The following is a 10,467-nucleotide window of genomic DNA, read 5'->3' on the forward strand; positions in this document are numbered from 1 at the left end:
GTTCTTCTAATAAGCAATAAGAACAATAGTAAAAACAACAATATTAATAATAATAATATGAGTGGAGGAGAATATTTCTAATAATATATGCATATATATACATATTTATGATGTAGAATGGAGATAAATTTATAAATAGTAAATAGTTAAGTCAAAGCATATTCTGATTATTCCTCCCAAAGGAGCTTATACCTCAAATTGTCAATCTTTTAAGATATGCAAACACTTCAAGAGAAAAGTTGGTATCTGTTTCTCATGGGTTCCCATGAGTCACAAATGCACTCCTGTATGTGTTGTACACTGATTTTACTCATGATGAAATTGGTTTGTAGCTGTAGATCTTCCCAGTGTGAGGGAAGCATAATGGGGATTACACTCAGAAGACTATACTTTCCTGCAGAGTTGACTAGTTTGTTGACTTCACACTCAGAGGTATGATTGTAACTTCAAAAACTCAGCTGTACAGTAGAGTCTCAGTTTCTGAGTTCACTGCTAAATTAGTATTAGTGCGTTAATCAAGCATTTATATGTTAAAGGTAAACTCAAGACTTCTGAAGAACCTACAAATGATGATAAAAGTTAAAGAAGTTTGGGGAGTTTTCTTTCTTTAATCTTGTTTTGAGACCAAACAAGTTCTGACTGGTCTTTAAAGAAAATTGTATCAAAGCTGATACAACTTATAACAAACAAGCTCTCTTGTTTTTAACTGAAGGCAGGAGAGGTGAGGGATTGTACACATGAATCAGCTAATTCTGGGAGAAAATTAAATGACAAATTAATAGAAATATGACTTCCTCCTATACTTAGCACATAGCTAATAAATCTACCAAACACATATTTTCTTGAAATGTTTTAAAATCTTCACTAAAGCACTATGCCTACCTCCCTACTTGCAAGAACTCAGGAATATTAGACTACCTCTCATTCATATAGAACTTTGATCTATTTTTAATGTTTGCATACATTTTATACAAGGATTATTCATGCTCATTTTTGTTTAAACATAACCAGATGCAATCAATAGGAAAATTGAACATGTATGCTTTTGACAATATTTAGTTTAGTGATAAATAAAACCAATTACACGGTAAACAAACAACTGAACAAGCCACATCCCTGAGGTTTGCACAGTGGAAATGGATTTATTTACCCTGCATCTGCTATACTGAACTCTACAGAAGTATCATTCCTTGAGATACTCTTAGTCTTGGATACATCATGGAAGCCAAACACCACGCTAAAGATGCATGTATATTCTTCCTCTATGTCTACCTGTTAAGCATTGTCGAACTGTAGTAAATGCAATCTTTAATTTAGAATTGCTTCTTCTCCACTGCTCAGCAAGCCATTCCAGAATTTAAAGATGTCAGTTACCAATATAAGCCAATAATGAAAATACCATGTTTTCGATGAATATGGGACACAACAGTCAATTCACAAAATAATTTTCTTTGTCTTGTTAGGCTTCAGATGGACTTCCTTTTTGTCATGATTAGCCTGGCTGAAGCATGGATATAGTAGGATGGAGCAAAGAATCCAAGGAAGAGATTCAGGAAGGCTGGCATGGATCAACATCTCTGCTGCTAAAGCTTTTACACTATTTTTTCCTATAGGTGATAAGGAATCATTGGAGAAAATTTCATTAGGAAAATAGCAAGAAAGCTTCCATTTTACAATACAATTTTATTTCCAGTGTGGAAGATGAATTGGAATAAACCTAGAAATAAGTACATAAATACATATTTTATATGAAAGAATAAATGGATTAATTTAAATTGTAATTTCATTTCTCATTCTCTTCCTCTGCTGCCTTAGGCAATTTGCCTTATCATTCATTGAAAAACAGTGTATTCTAGAATATACAAAATAGTCTACAGAGTTATTAATAAATGATAACATTTATTAAGCCTACTGTGTATTGTCATCTAATCTTTATAATAAATTATGTTGTGAGAATCACACCCATCCCCTTTTTACACAGGGCAGACTGAGACAGAGACCATGACAAGTTATACAGTTATTTGGTGGCAAATCCAGAATTCTAGCTAAACAAGGTGAACTGAAATCAATGCTGTGAATTCTGACAGAGACCTGAGCAATAGTAGATCCTGAGAACATTTTTACCCTGTTCTACAAGGTTAATAAAGAAAAATTTGGGAGAGTGTCTGGAATATAAACAGTAGGATTGCTAGGTCAGAAAGGTCAACAAGCTGAAGGGCCCAAGTGAGGATGCCTCAGTCCCACCCGTGACAGAGAAGAAAGCAACCACAAGGGAGGAGGGAGGGACCAGGAGGGAAAGGGAATGGGGGGGAAGGGTAGAGAGAGGAACATGATCTGGTTTTGGGTGGGAGAAAAGGACTGAAATCCCTGAGAGCCAGCAGAAAGAATGGAAACATACAACCTTGGGAGGTAGGAGGTTGGGGGAACACTCCAGAATGTACCAGAGACCTGGGAAGTGAGAAACTCTTGAGACTCAAAGAGAGGGACCTTAGATGAGATGCCCTACACTGGGGAGAGGGAACTTGTAGAGCCCACCTCCAGCAGAAAGACAGGGCATCAAGTGAGGGATGGGGTTTCTATACCACAGTCAAAACCATAAATTGTTCCTGTCTGAAAGAACGGCAGGGATGGAAATGGAAAGAAGCCTGAGGAAAAGAAGGTGCAGTGACACGCCCAAAGTGGGATCCAGATCAAGGGGAGGTCCCAAGGCCTGACACTATTACTGAGGCTGTGGGGTGTTCACAAAAAGGGACCTAGCATGAACACATTCCGAAAGACTCGTCAAGCAGCTGAAAGATATTTGCACCCCAACCAATGGACAGAAGCTGCTGACCCCCCTGTTGAATTAGGGAAAAGTTGGAAGAAGCTGAGGAAAATGGTGATCCTGTTAGAGGACCAGCAGTCTCAACTAACCTGGACCACTGAGATCTCTCAGATACTGAAACACTGACCAGGCAGCATACACCAGCTGATATGAGGACTGTCGGGTCTGGGTTTAGTCAGAGCTGCACCTAACCCTCAAAAGATTGAAGGCCCCAGGGAGTTTAGAGGTCTGGTGGAGTGGAAATGGGGGTGGAGACATCCTTGTGGAGACAGGGCTTCGGGGAGAAGGTATGGGATGTGGAACAGTAGGATGGTTGACCAGGAGGGGAATAAAAATCTGGAGTTTTAGATAGATAGATAGATAGATAGATAGATAGATAGATAGATAGATAGATAGATAGATAGATAGTCAGGCAGACAGATGATCGAAAGCTCACTAAAGGCTTTCTTGAGATTATACATGAGTGACTCTCAAAGGGTGAATTTCTTCCTGGAAGCATTCATTCATTCATTCATTCACCCAATATTCTTGAATACTAAAGGTATATGGCACTATGTCAGGAGAATGACTATTGTGTTTTTGTTCATTTGAAACACATTTTGCAGTATGTAAAATCAATAAGAAAAATAATCACAAGATTAATCTATCATTGTTGCTATGCTAAATGGATATGCTATTAAACCGCCTTTCAAATATGCATTTTTATCCCAATAGATAAAATTCTCATGCAATTCTCAGCCTTTCTCAGAGCTTCTTGTTGCAGTGGGGCCATGATAAATTCAAGGTTAGTAATTGGCCAACATGATGAGTATAAGTAGCTATTGAGTACTCAGCCAGAAACATGACAACTAAATCATCCCCTCCAAGGCACAGAGAACATGGTAGAAGAGGAGGTAGAAATTATATATATATATATATATATATATATATATATATATATATAACAATGGATAAAAAATGCTATAGAACACTGTGTTCTGGACGTGCTGTGACTAGGACTACCCACATAAGACCAGCTTAAAATGAGGCCCATCAACACTAATGATGGGCTCATGAAACCCAAATCCTCAAGGAACTATTTTCAGCTAATGGTTACTGGGGAAACAGATATTATTTTCTTCAGTGATGTAGCCACTCGTGATTAGTCTTCCACTCGCTAGTAAGTAATGCTACATCCATACTCATACAGCAAGTTCACTAAATTCAGCAAGCTGTTCCAACACACAAACATGTACAAAACAAACAAAACAAACAAACAAACCCCCTGAAAGTGGAAAGGAGATTCGTTGGGAAGAAGGGTTTCAGAAGGCAATGGAAGAGTTAACAGAAGAGAAATTGCAAAGAAGAAAATGGCCAAAATTCATTATATGTGTAAAATTGTCAAAGTATAAAATAGAAATAGGGATATGGTCCAAGAAGGAAGGAAAGCTTAGAGAGTCATAAGTGCAGTTGGACCACATTTAATCTGAGATATCCACAGACTATCTAAGGAGTTCAAGGTGCGGGTTATGATGGAGTTAGCAAAGACATCTGTAATGAAGATTTAGATTATAAGATTTCTGATAAATTAATGCTTGATGAAGTCATGTAATTGCTTAGCAAAGGAGAGCAGGAGGGCAAGAGGGGTAAGAGGGAAGGAGGGAAGGGAGATGGAGAGAGAGAGGGGAAGAGACAGGGGCTTTTAATAGAGCTAAAGGGCATTTCAAAGTTGGCATGTTATGAGCCAAGGATACAGAACCATTTCCTGGAGACTTAGGAATTAAAATCAAGCAAGACAGCAGTTCAGAGAACTTTGAGGTGGTACAGGTTGTTTACACTTGGTCTTAGCCAAAAGGCCAAGAAGTGATGGAAGGGGTTGTTTACATGTCATTTGCTGACAGGAGAAAAAGTAGAACAAAAAAGAAAACGTGTTGAATTTAGCCCCCAGGAGAGCATTAGTTCCAGTGGAATGTTAAGGGTGGGTTGCACTGGGAAGGTAAAACATCTGTTTGCAAAAATTCTTGTTGAGAAGAATGTAAGATATTAACTGAGGTGAGATAGAGGGTCAAGGAAAGTTTGTTTATTCCACATTGGTTTTGTTTGCATGTTTTTTGTTCTTGTTTTACAATGGAAGGGCCTGAGTCATATTTCAGTGGTCTAGGAGGACTTACCAAGAAAGAAGGATGAATGCTTGTACGTCAAATTCTGCCCCACCCCACACATACCAAGAGGAAGGAGGTATTTTAAAGCGTGAGATCAAAGAGAAAAAAAGAAATCACAAAGATCAAACATGACTTGGAAGGTGGGAACATGACCAGAAAACATATTGCTGCTGCAATAGTGTACATAAATCTTTCCCCCCGAGAAAAATTTTCCTCAGAACTTCAAATAAATCTTTGGTCATTTGTAGAGCCATTAATTCTTTCCTGTGAGGTTTGTGGCTCTTAATGTGGTTAATAGCCCAAATATTTATTTAGCGTAGATAGCAGTTCAGCATTACGTATGTTCAATGTGCCCAGTGAAAGAATGATCTCATTCTTGCATTTCCCAGATGCCCAACAATATCTTCACACCGAAACAAGCGTATATCTTTAAAAATAGCTCTAGCTTCTCAGCTCCTGAAAATGAAATTAGCACAGGTTGCTACATGTCTTTATTGAAATCCAATGCTTTGGTATGCCATAGGAGTGAAATAAAATTCCTCACTGGAAAATTAATGACCAACAGATATCTCTGGAGAGGTGTCTTTTTTTTTCCCCCTGTGAAACAGGCACAGAAGAGTAGAGCTAAAACAGCAACATTCAAAAGTATATGCTACAAAGAACACAATAGTACATGCATACAAACAGCCCAGCTCCTAAAACATCTTTATGTACAGTTTTCTCTCACTTCTCCCCAAAGAACCAAGGAGTTATGGTACACACATAAGACTACCTGGATGTAAGTGTGGATAATTGATTGTGGATGGTTGCACAGTGAGCATCCTGTGAAACAGTTAGGAAGAGTAAATAAGATGTGCATTTATCTTAGTTACTTTTCTATTGCAGTGAAGAGGCACCATGTTCAACGCTAATTATAAAAGAAAGAATTGAACAGGAGTGTTGCTAACACTCTTAGGGTTTAGTCCATAACTGTCATGGTGGAGAGCATAGCAGTAGGCACATAAGCATTGCCGTGGAGCAGTAACTGAGAGCTTGCATCTAATCTACAAGTTGGAGCCAGGGAACAAGAAAGACTGAGCCTGACATGGGTTGCTGAAATCTTAAAGCCAGTCCACAGTAACACATGTCCCCAAAGAAGGCCACACCTTCTAATCCTTCCTCAAACAGGCTACCAACTAGGGACCAAGCATTTGAATAGAGAAGCCTATACGAGCCATTCTCAATCAAACCACCACAGCATGTATGATGTGGATGGAAGTTAGACTATTTCTGAAGTTTAAAAATTTTGGATGGTTCTACACCCATGCATTTATGAACAGTACTTACTGAAGTTAGTATGTTATGAAAAACTATATGATGCTGGAAAAGAATCATGATTGTGATGGTCTATGAGGAGTTGGAGAGGAGTGGGGTGTTGATATGATCAAATTACATTGTTTACACAAAATTTTCAGAGAATGAATTTGAAAATTTTAAATTTACTGCAGCTACTACTACTACTACTGAGAAGACACACAAAAAAGATTTTAATGTAAAATTGGAAGAACTAAATAAAATTTAATAAAGTTAGTGTGTACAAATTGATATTTCATATCAATGCTTAGGATATCTGGCAAGATGAGAGGTCAAGCAAAGAATATACAAGTGACTGCTGAGAAAGGTTCAGTTAAATAAGGAGCAATGGGACTAGGAGATAATGATACACCATGACTTTAGACCTGTGATTTGTTTACAGAGATCTGTATGCTCCCATCTAGACAAGATTTTTAAAAATTATAAACAATGATAAACATATATACATACAATACACACACACATATATATACATACACACACATATATACATATACATACATACAAACACACACACACACACACACACACACACATATATACATACACACACACACAGACAGAGACAGAGACAGAGATTGGGAGAAATACAATACCTTATCTTCAAAAGTAAGCTGGCTGCTATCTGAGGAGCAACAGGTAAGCTTCACTTCTGGCTTCCATAGAAATGTACACCCACATGCTCCCACAACTGCATCCATGTGTTCCCACACATTCATCCACATGCTCCCACAACTGCATCCATGTGTTCCCACACATTCATCCACATGCTCCCACAACTGCATCCATGTGTTCCCACACATTCATCCACATGCTCCCACAACTGCATCCATGTATTCCCACACATTCATCCACATGCTCCCACAACTGCATCCATGTATTCCCACACATTCATCCACATGCTCCCACAACTGCACACATGTGTTCCCACACATTCATCCACATGCTCCCACAACTGCATCCATGTGTTCCCACACATTCATCCACATGCTCCCACAACTGCATCCATGTGTTCCCACACATTCATCCACATGCTCCCACAACTGCATCCATGTGTTCCCACACATTCATCCACATGCTCCCACAACTGCATCCATGTATTCCCACACATTCATCCACATGCTCCCACAACTGCACACATGTGTTCCCACACATTCATCCACATGCTCCCACAACTGCACACATGTGTTCCCACACATTCATCCCCATGACACAAGCACACACATACAAAAAGTATATGAGGTATGCAAATAGGTTACAAAACCTTGTGATTGTGAAAGATTGAACAGCATGTAAATGTAAGATGGGGCAGACTTTCCACCCGTGGTCCTGTTCAGATGAACAAAGCATGCAACAGTCTTTCCTTCAGGCTACGATCGATTGACCGGCCTCTCCACAGCAGTTCCAAAAGTCACATAGTCGAAAAGGTCAGAAAGGGTACAGAATAAGATTTTGAGTGAAGTGATCCCTCAGAGAAAGAACAGGAAATTTGGGAGAAGGGTTAAAGTAAAATCTCGGTAGGCTAATAAAAACCTCAGGAGATGGATCAATTTTGTCAAGCTCATTTTGAGATTGCATTCGTATATTGTAAAATATTTTAAGAGACAAAGAGGTAAAGACATTGCCAATTAATAAATACAGAGAATCTTTGAACTGAATTTTTTTACTAAATTAATATTTTATACTTGTATTGAATGTCAATCTTGACCTGAAGATGCTATGACTTTGAACAGAACAAAAGAAGGTCAAAACCGCCCTTCACATGAAAGTTTTATATTCTGACAGCACAAAGGAGTGAAATACTTTCTCATCTGAAATAGCAGTTGTCTGGGAGGTTCTTTTATTCTTTCATCAGCACATAGTAAATTGAGTCTTTTCAACAGTAATGCAATTGGGAACTTTAAAGATAATTAAGAAACATAAAATATGTCAGTCTTCTCAAACATAGTTGGAATATGAGTTTTAATCTCTCTCCTTCAAGAACATTAGCATAAGTTTAGGACTTTACTCTCATAACTTAAAAAAGTGCCTATCATTTAATATATACCAAGAAAATATCTAATAACTATGTATAGAAAAATAGAATGCATTTGCTTTTGTAAGTATTTTATAAATATTTAATAAGAGCTGTACTGGAAATATATTGCTGATACATGAGCAGAAATATCTTAATAGGTTGAAATAACACAGCAGAACATTCAAAGAAGAGAGAAAGAAAATACAAGAAACCTTGGACTTGATGAGTGGTGGTGGTATAAAGATGAGATGTCAGCTTTCTCCTGCTTGTCTCAGAGACCACAGACAACACAGAGGGACAAAGTGTGGCTGTCACTGTCCACAGGGTTCTGGTAGCTAAATTGAGTGTAGCACAGCACAATTTGTACCAGAACCTGTATAATCTCCTATGACAACTAAAGACAACATGAGGTTTCTAAAAGTGCCAAACCTTACCCCCAAGTTTAGAGACTCTAAGAAAAGCCTTGCAGGTTGCATAGCCTCATGGTAGTTACAATGCTTGCCTCAATTCCAGTTCAGAAAAGAAAGTTTTCATGAAATTTCATGCAGTCAAAGGCTCTCCATACACTGTCACTTTATCCCTTTTTTCTCTTTAAATTAATTCTTTTATAAAATTTTATTTAACTTTATTTATTTATTTTCCAATTCATTCTTTTTTTAATAGATATTTGCTTTATTTACATTGCCAGCAAGATTTTGCTGACAGGACCCTGATATAGCTGTCTCTTGTGAGGCTATGCCAGTGCCTGGCAAATACAGAAGTGGATGCTCACAGACATCTATTTGATGGAACACAAGGCCCCCAATGGAGAAGCTAGAGAAAGTACCCAAGGAGCTGAAGGGGTCTGCAACCCTATATGAGGAAAAACAATATAAACTAACCAGTAACCCCAGAGCTCATGTCTCTAGCTACATATGTAGCAGAAGATGGCCTAGTCAGCCATCACTGAGAGGCCCTTGGTCTTGCAAAGATTATATGCCCCAATACAGGGGAATGAATGCCAGGGCCAGGAAGCAGGAGTGGGTGGGTTGGGGATCAGGGCAGGGGGAGGGTATAGGGGAATTTCAGTCACCTTATTACCATTTCATTCTCAAATTATACTTTTCTTATCTACCCTGTACCCAAACCTATATTTAATAAAGATTCTATCTGTTTTTATAGAGTTACACAATTTAAAAGTGTTGAATGTTAAAAATGTATTTGATTCCTCCTAAAGGCCTAAAGAAACAGAGCAGCATACAGTGAAGACTGTCCATCTTCACTAGGGTCCAGAACCATGGACCGCAACATCAGAATGCTTACTGAGCACCAAAAGCCTCCTCAGGATCCAGCATCATTTCACATATGAGATTTCCAAGATCTCAGGGATCCTCCATAACACAGAAAACAGGATCCCAGCTGTCAGTCTCCTTAACTGTAAATACACTGTGCTCTAAAATGAAAGAAATGCTGACTCTCACTAGGAAGGCTGGTCAAATATCTAAAACCAACCCAAAATTGCCATTTAAATATATAGGCTTTAAGCATCATCGACCGACATATAGGAGTTCCATATGTGCAAATATTAAGAGTCAAAATATAAAATAGAATATTATTGGATGATACATTAAGCGAATGAAGTTCACTGACCAAAGTTAAAAACCCAAAGCAGTTTTCTAAAAGTAAGATGAGAAGGGACCTCTTAAGGAAGAGAAGGTCTCCTTTGACTCATGGCTTGGGCATCCAGTTTATCATAGCAACAGGAGTGAGGCAGTTGGTCATATCACATCTGCAGTCAGGAAGCAAGAGATGCTACTGTTTCCCTTTGATTCAGTCAGGACTACAGTCCAAGGAGTAGAACCCCTGACATTTATGCTGCATCTTCTCACCTTGGTTAGCCCAACCTAGAAATTCCCTTACAGAGATATCCAGATGATCGTATTGGAGGTGACTCCTCATCCTGTGGAGATGAAAATGTTAGTTTCCCATGTTAGAATTATGATTCTCATCTCTGCAGAAGTATCTCTTAGGATTACAGAACCAGAAGTTGGGAGGCCATATTCCTCAGAAGACTGGTAGAAGATAATGAATGAATGAATGAATGAATGAATGAAGTAATATTTGTTCCTTATATCTCCTGTTAGAACAGCTTA

The sequence above is a fragment of the Mus caroli genome, unplaced genomic scaffold, assembly GCF_978045245.1.
Source record: "Mus caroli unplaced genomic scaffold, Mus_caroli_1 scaffold_3, whole genome shotgun sequence".
In the NCBI taxonomy this organism is placed as follows: domain Eukaryota; kingdom Metazoa; phylum Chordata; class Mammalia; order Rodentia; family Muridae; genus Mus; species Mus caroli.